This window comes from Anopheles moucheti (genome assembly GCF_943734755.1).
Source record: "Anopheles moucheti chromosome X unlocalized genomic scaffold, idAnoMoucSN_F20_07 X_unloc_1, whole genome shotgun sequence".
NCBI classification, from domain to species: Eukaryota; Metazoa; Arthropoda; class Insecta; order Diptera; family Culicidae; genus Anopheles; species Anopheles moucheti.
Window position 1 is genome coordinate 1,222,578 of NW_026453515.1, and position 7,530 is coordinate 1,230,107.

General features: G+C 58.8%; 1 pseudogene; it reads right to left on the reverse strand.

Annotated features, from left to right (window-relative positions):
• Window positions 1–5,542: 5,542 nt before the first annotated feature.
• LOC128307533 (uncharacterized) lies at window positions 5,543–6,815 on the reverse strand (annotated as a pseudogene).
• Between the last annotated feature and the right edge of the window lie 715 nt (window positions 6,816–7,530).

Here is a 7,530-nt window from a genome sequence, read left to right on the forward strand (position 1 = left end):
ATTGGCACCCTGGTGGCACCGCGCTTATCCCCAACCTTTGCACTGCGCTTCATACAGATCAAGGTCGTAGTTGTATAAGCGAGACTCCGGATAACTAGTCCATTAGGAGAACTCACTGGCCTACTGCCGAGGATACGGCGCATTGGCACCAGGCGGCACCGCGCTTATCCCCTAACCCTGCAAAGGCCTCACATGACTGGGGAGGTGGTGCGCAGTCAATAGCGTTCGAAAACAACTACTCCCAGGATTGCATGTTTTTCCCCGGCTGGAACCATGATATGGCCTACTTATAGCGGTTGGATCGTTAAGGGCCGGGCCGGAAGCCTCCGGTTCCCGGTTTACACCCGTTCACGTTAACCTCTATATTTCGGCCCCACACCTACAGGACACGACGCATTTCAGACTGGACAATGAAGTCCAACTCCAACATCCTCCATGCTCGGTCCTGCTGCAGACGCGGCATAATTGGGTTTGAACGTAAGGCTGCTGCGCCACCATGGGTGCAGCCCACCATACCGTTCCCAACACTCACGCCTGCGAAGACACAACGGATTTACGGGTTGACCTTTCATGTGGCACTGCAATTACCCGTGCTTGCTTGGATTTCTCCACGTTGACGTCCGAGCACCGTGCAGATGCCTCCACTTCCAGTTCCAAATATCTCGCGGTCTCCTGCAGACACAACGGATTTTAGGGTAGACCTTCCAGCAGGCTCCAACTGCCTTCGAGTTCCTACATCTCGCGGCCCGCAACCGTCCCAACTTAGTTAGGGCATACCGAGTTAGTGAGGCCCATTATGTCCGTATCCAGCAGCGCCACGGGATCGGACTTTTGCCGGTGACTACTCGCGTTAGGTATCAGATCGCACGAGCACTTCACCGACGGGAGGATAAGCACACCTCCCCCTGCCGCATTTGGCTACCTTTTTTTTTTTTTTTTGTTAACGGGGAGGGAACCTTCAAAAGGTACCCACCTAGAGGGGCATATCGCGGCTAGACACCGCCCCTCGAGATGGGTTTTGTGGAATTCATCATGAAGCTTGACCCGTGAAGCGAATCAAGCAACCGATGCGACCGCACTAAACCACTCCTCGACCTGATCCGAACCCTGCCGATGCGCTGATGTGCGTAGTACTCCATGCGGGGTCGTGTGTGCGTAGCACCCTTGCTGTTGCGCACTGCTGCGTCGTCCTTCCTGGTTGTCCTCGCTGCTGCTGCCGCTTCGTGTCTTCCGTCTGCTGCTGCTGCTGTTGTTCAGAATCCACCCGTCCGTGGCCGCCACTCTCGGGTGGGTCCTAGCTCCTGCTGCTGCTCTGGTTACTCGTCGCTACCGCTGCTGCTTCTGTTTTCCGTTGTCCTGGTGTTGTTGATGGCGGGCAGCCGCTATTGCTGCCTCCGTTGATCCGCGTTCCTTCGTCGCTGCTGCCGTCGTCTTCTGGCCGTCGGCGGACTCTCCTCATTCCACCTCACTTGGAGGCTTTTGAAGATTGTCCGTTCGGCCGTCCGGACTGCTTCCCATGTACTGCGGCTGGCACACATTTACGTGGCAAGGTTGTCCATCGTCAAGCGGGTGTGGCTCTGTTGCTGCATCTCGTGTTGTGCTCGGGCGAACCGTGGACAGTGGAACATCACGTGGTCGACATCTTCTACGTCATGCTCACACACCGGGCAGTTAGGCGAGCCCTCCAGGATACCTTTGTTGACGAAGTAGCTCCGCAGGAACCCGTGTCCCGTTAGGACTTGGGTAAGATAGAAATCTATTTGCCCGTGCTTGCGGCCAACCCATGAACTGATGTTCGGGATCAGCCTCCTTGTCTTCAAACCTGGCGAACTCTGTTGCTCAGCGCCGGCTGTCCACTGGCGTTGCCAGCGCTCCATGTTCTCTGCTCGCTGCCGCTTCCGTATGTCTGGTACTGGACCTCCCCTCGCTGCCTTTTCGTCGTGGCAGCGGATGTCCTCCTCTAGGAGGAGAACTAACGGGATGGTGCTTGCAACCACGCAGGCGGCGTCGTATGAAACCGTTTGGAATGCGCTGGCCACTCGAAGCACTCCGGTGCGATGCGACCTCTGGACTGTGGTGCGGTGAGTGTTCCTCTGTAGAAGCTTCCGTCCCCACGCTGGCGCAGCGTAGCGGACAATGCTATTCCCGACGTTCACCAGGGGTCTCCTTCTGCTGCTTTTTGGGCCACACTTGTTCGGCATCAGGGCGGTCAAGACGTTCGTGATACGAGTCGCCTTGTTGCAAACCTCCTCTAGATGTCGACCGTGGTGCTGTTTGCGGCAGAGCTCAACCCCGAGGTACTTGAGCGTCTCCGTGGATTCGATCGTGTGTGTCCCCGCTCGTAGTTGGCCTATCTGCGGGGTGTGATGGGTGCAGAAGATCATGTAGCCGGTCTTGTGATGGGCCAGCTGCAATCCCACTCCTCCCATCCAACGCTCGATCGTCTCCAGGTTCCTCGTAGCAAGGGCGCTGATGTCCTGCGTGTCCCGTCCAACGAGGGTGAACGTCACGTCGTCAGCAAACCCGATGATGTCCGCACGCTTCCCGAACAGCTCCAGACGGAGAAGGTCGTCGTACATGACGTTCCACAGTGTTGGCCCTAGAACCGAACCCTGAGGCACGCCCGCCGACACTGGTAGCGAGACCAATCCTTCGTCCGTCTCGTAGTGGAGCGTGCGATTCTCGAAGTAGTTCCGCAGCATCGCCAGGAGGTACGGTGGCGTGTTCGTTCGCTGCAGAGCCTCTCCGATCGCTGTCCAGTTGGCCGTGTTGAAGGCGTTCTTCACGTCGATTGTCACCATCGCACACAGTCGGTCGTTCTTGCCCTTCTTGTCGAGCGCGACCTTTCCGTTGGCGAGCACCCTGTTGATGGCGTCCATCGTAGAGCGTCCCTTTCGAAATCCGTACTGGGCGTCAGACAGACCACCCGTCGCATCAAGATGCTCCGTGAGTCTGCGCTGAATGAGTCGCTCCAGTACTTTCCCGAGGACGCTCAGTAGGCAGATTGGCCGGTACGACGACGGTTCCCCGGGTGGTTTCCCCGTCTTGGAGAACAGCACTAACCGTTGCCTCTTCCATTCGTCCGGGAAGTAGCCTGTCCGGATGTAGTGCTGAAACGTTCTCCTGAAGACACCGGGAAAGGCCGTCATCGCCGCTATCAGGGCCACGTTCGGGATATTGTCGTCGCCCGGGGCTCGCTGCGGGTTGAGCGATTTTGCAATGCTCAACAGCTCCTCCTCGGTGACGGGATCCCGGTCGATGTGATGCGATGTGATTCCGACAATCTGGCCGCTGTGGGCCACTCCATGGGCGGTCGCTCCGGAAAAAGTTCGCCGACGATGTGCTGGAGCTTCGCTGGGTCCCGTTCCATCGGTACGCGCGCTCCAGTCCACTGCTGCTTCCTGATCTTGTAACCCGGCCCGAATCCGTGGGGCCCTAGCTGTTCAGGTAGCTGTTCGCCGTACTCCCTCTTGCTTTGCTTGACCGCTTGCTCCAATGCTGCTCTGGCTGCTGTACAGGCCGGCCGTCGTTCCTCTCGCTGGTCGTCCGTCCGTGCTCTCCTGAGCCGTCTCCGCATCCCGATGTAGTTGCGGCGTAGCTGGGCAATCTCCTCGTTCCACCAGTACACCGATCGTCGTCTTCCTCGGGTCGCAGGCAATCTCGGCATCGTCGCGTCGCAGGCGGTTGTCATGGCCTGCGTCAGCTCGTCCGCCAAGAGGGTGTGGTTGTGGATGTCCAGCGAGCCCATGACTTCAACGAAGAGGTCCTTGTTGAAGAATCGGGTCGCCCACCTACACTCCGCCGTTTGCTGCTCCCTCTGTCCCAGGTTCTGTTGTGCCGTCGTCCGCTCGACCGTGAACTTGATGGTGTTGTGGTCGCTCGGATTTTCGTCACAGACGCGCCAGTCGTTGTCTCCCATGAGCGACGGGCTGCAGAAGGATACGTCGACGATGGAGCTGCGACCACTGTGACCGCTCCATGTTGGATGGTTGCCCCGATTCAACAGAACCAGTCCCAGCGACGCCGCTGCGTCCATCACCACCGCGCCCCTGTGCACCCGCTCTCCATCGTTGCTTCTGCGTTCCATGCCCCACGCTCTTGACCAGGCGTTGACGTCGCCGCCAATCACGGTGTCCCGGTTCCGCGGTATCACCGACGCAATCTCTGTCCATTTGCGCCGGAAATCCTCTACAGTCGAATCGGGACCCACTGGTGGTAGGTACACGGAGCAGAAAACGATGCCACGCATCTCGACCACGACGAAGCGATCCCGTCGATTCTCGATAATGCGTTGGATGGGGTACCTTCCTGTCGATACTGCTGCCACATTGCCCGTCGGATCCGCAACCCAGTTGCCGTTGTTCTCGGGAATCCGGTATGGGTCCGAGATCAGCACTATGTCGCAGCCTTCCGATCGGGCCGTTTGCAGCAGCATGTCCTGGGCCAGCTGGCTGTGGTTGAGGTTCTGCTGGAGTACCTTAACCATTGCAGGGCCGGCTGGTGACCCCTCCTCCTACTTGGCGGCAGTTGCGCTGGCCGAACGAGTGTCCGATTGCGTCCGGGCCCTTGCAGACGAGACATTTCCGCTCCTTAGTGCACGGTCCAGAGTGCTTAGGCTCAGCACATCGATGGCATCTGCTGGACCGATCCTTGCCGCGGCAGTTGGTGGCGATGTGGCCAAACTCATAACATCGGTAGAACTGGCGCTTCGTCTGGGCGTCAGACAGACCACCCGTCGCATCAAGATGCTCCGTGAGTCTGCGCTGAATGAGTCGCTCCAGTACTTTCCCGAGGACGCTCAGTAGGCAGATTGGCCGGTACGACGACGGTTCCCCGGGTGGTTTCCCCGTCTTGGAGAACAGCACTAACCGTTGCCTCTTCCATTCGTCCGGGAAGTAGCCTGTCCGGATGTAGTGCTGAAACGTTCTCCTGAAGACACCGGGAAAGGCCGTCATCGCCGCTATCAGGGCCACGTTCGGGATATTGTCGTCGCCCGGGGCTCGCTGCGGGTTGAGCGATTTTGCAATGCTCAACAGCTCCTCCTCGGTGACGGGATCCCGGTCGATGTGATGCGATGTGATTCCGACAATCTGGCCGCTGTGGGCCACTCCATGGGCGGTCGCTCCGGAAAAAGTTCGCCGACGATGTGCTGGAGCTTCGCTGGGTCCCGTTCCATCGGTACGCGCGCTCCAGTCCACTGCTGCTTCCTGATCTTGTAACCCGGCCCGAATCCGTGGGGCCCTAGCTGTTCAGGTAGCTGTTCGCCGTACTCCCTCTTGCTTTGCTTGACCGCTTGCTCCAATGCTGCTCTGGCTGCTGTACAGGCCGGCCGTCGTTCCTCTCGCTGGTCGTCCGTCCGTGCTCTCCTGAGCCGTCTCCGCATCCCGATGTAGTTGCGGCGTAGCTGGGCAATCTCCTCGTTCCACCAGTACACCGATCGTCGTCTTCCTCGGGTCGCAGGCAATCTCGGCATCGTCGCGTCGCAGGCGGTTGTCATGGCCTGCGTCAGCTCGTCCGCCAAGAGGGTGTGGTTGTGGATGTCCAGCGAGCCCATGACTTCAACGAAGAGGTCCTTGTTGAAGAATCGGGTCGCCCACCTACACTCCGCCGTTTGCTGCTCCCTCTGTCCCAGGTTCTGTTGTGCCGTCGTCCGCTCGACCGTGAACTTGATGGTGTTGTGGTCGCTCGGATTTTCGTCACAGACGCGCCAGTCGTTGTCTCCCATGAGCGACGGGCTGCAGAAGGATACGTCGACGATGGAGCTGCGACCACTGTGACCGCTCCATGTTGGATGGTTGCCCCGATTCAACAGAACCAGTCCCAGCGACGCCGCTGCGTCCATCACCACCGCGCCCCTGTGCACCCGCTCTCCATCGTTGCTTCTGCGTTCCATGCCCCACGCTCTTGACCAGGCGTTGACGTCGCCGCCAATCACGGTGTCCCGGTTCCGCGGTATCACCGACGCAATCTCTGTCCATTTGCGCCGGAAATCCTCTACAGTCGAATCGGGACCCACTGGTGGTAGGTACACGGAGCAGAAAACGATGCCACGCATCTCGACCACGACGAAGCGATCCCGTCGATTCTCGATAATGCGTTGGATGGGGTACCTTCCTGTCGATACTGCTGCCACATTGCCCGTCGGATCCGCAACCCAGTTGCCGTTGTTCTCGGGGATCCGGTATGGGTCCGAGATCAGCACTATGTCGCAGCCTTCCGATCGGGCCGTTTGCAGCAGCATGTCCTGGGCCAGCTGGCTGTGGTTGAGGTTCTGCTGGAGTACCTTAACCATTGCAGGGCCGGCTGGTGACCCCTCCTCCTACTTGGCGGCAGTTGCGCTGGCCGAACGAGTGTCCGATTGCGTCCGGGCCCTTGCAGACGAGACATTTCCGCTCCTTAGTGCACGGTCCAGAGTGCTTAGGCTCAGCACATCGATGGCATCTGCTGGACCGATCCTTGCCGCGGCAGTTGGTGGCGATGTGGCCAAACTCATAACATCGGTAGAACTGGCGCTTCGTCTCCACCTTCCGGAGTCTGCAGCACCGACTTAGCCCGACGACGTGCTGCGTCTGCAGCACCTCCTCCGTCGCGGCCACCTCTGGGCAACCAAAGAACGCGACCAACGTACCGTAGTTCGACTTTACGGTCGTGACCTGATCCGCGTAGATGGTTACTCCCAAGGCGATGCTAAGGTCCGTGGCGATGTCCTCTTTAAAGCAGCTGGGCGGGATGTTCGTGCAAGTGAGCCGAACAGTGGGGGTCCGCGGACGGGCTTTCGCCTTGCCGTCGAGCGCCGCGGACACCTTTCTCCACATGTCCAGAGTTTCGGTGTGGGTCTTGCAGGACAATTCCAAGAGAAGATTCCCTTGGAAGTTGGTCCGCACTCGCTCCACTACCTTCCTGTCGTCGCCAAGCTTCTCCTTTACTACGCGCAATATCTCGTCCGGCGTGGTGTCGTTAATCGCCCCCAACTCCAGGGCGTCCGGGACTCGATACGCGCGTTTCTTGGGCTGCGTCGGTGGCTGCTGGTGCTCCGGCTGCTGCTGATGTTGTTGACCAACTTCTGCCGCTGCCTGCTGCTTCCGCTGCTTCTTCCTCATCCGCCGTTTAGCTTGCTTGCTGAGGACCTTCGTCCATCCGGATTCCGGTTCTTTTGGATGGTCCTCCTGTTGTCCGTTCTCGTTTGCCTTATTTTTGTTCCTGGTCCGTCGCCGTTTGTTGGTTTCGTTTGTGTTTGTTTGTTCGTTTTCGACTATTGCGGTTGTGGTGTTGTGTTGGTGGTCTGGTGTGCTGGTCGGGGCGTCCGTTCCAGCATTGGATGTTGCTGTTGTTGTGGCGGTAATGATGTCGTTAGGGACGTCCGTATTCCGTTGTTTTTGCGCTTGTTTGAAGATTTTCAGCTTCGACAGGATTTCCATGTTTGCTTGGATGAGGATGGTAGCCAACTGCAGTTCGCTCGCCGTCGTCTCCACTGTGGCGCTGGGGAGTGGAAGCGTCGTGAGAGGCTCGGAAGGCGACCGGGTTTCCATG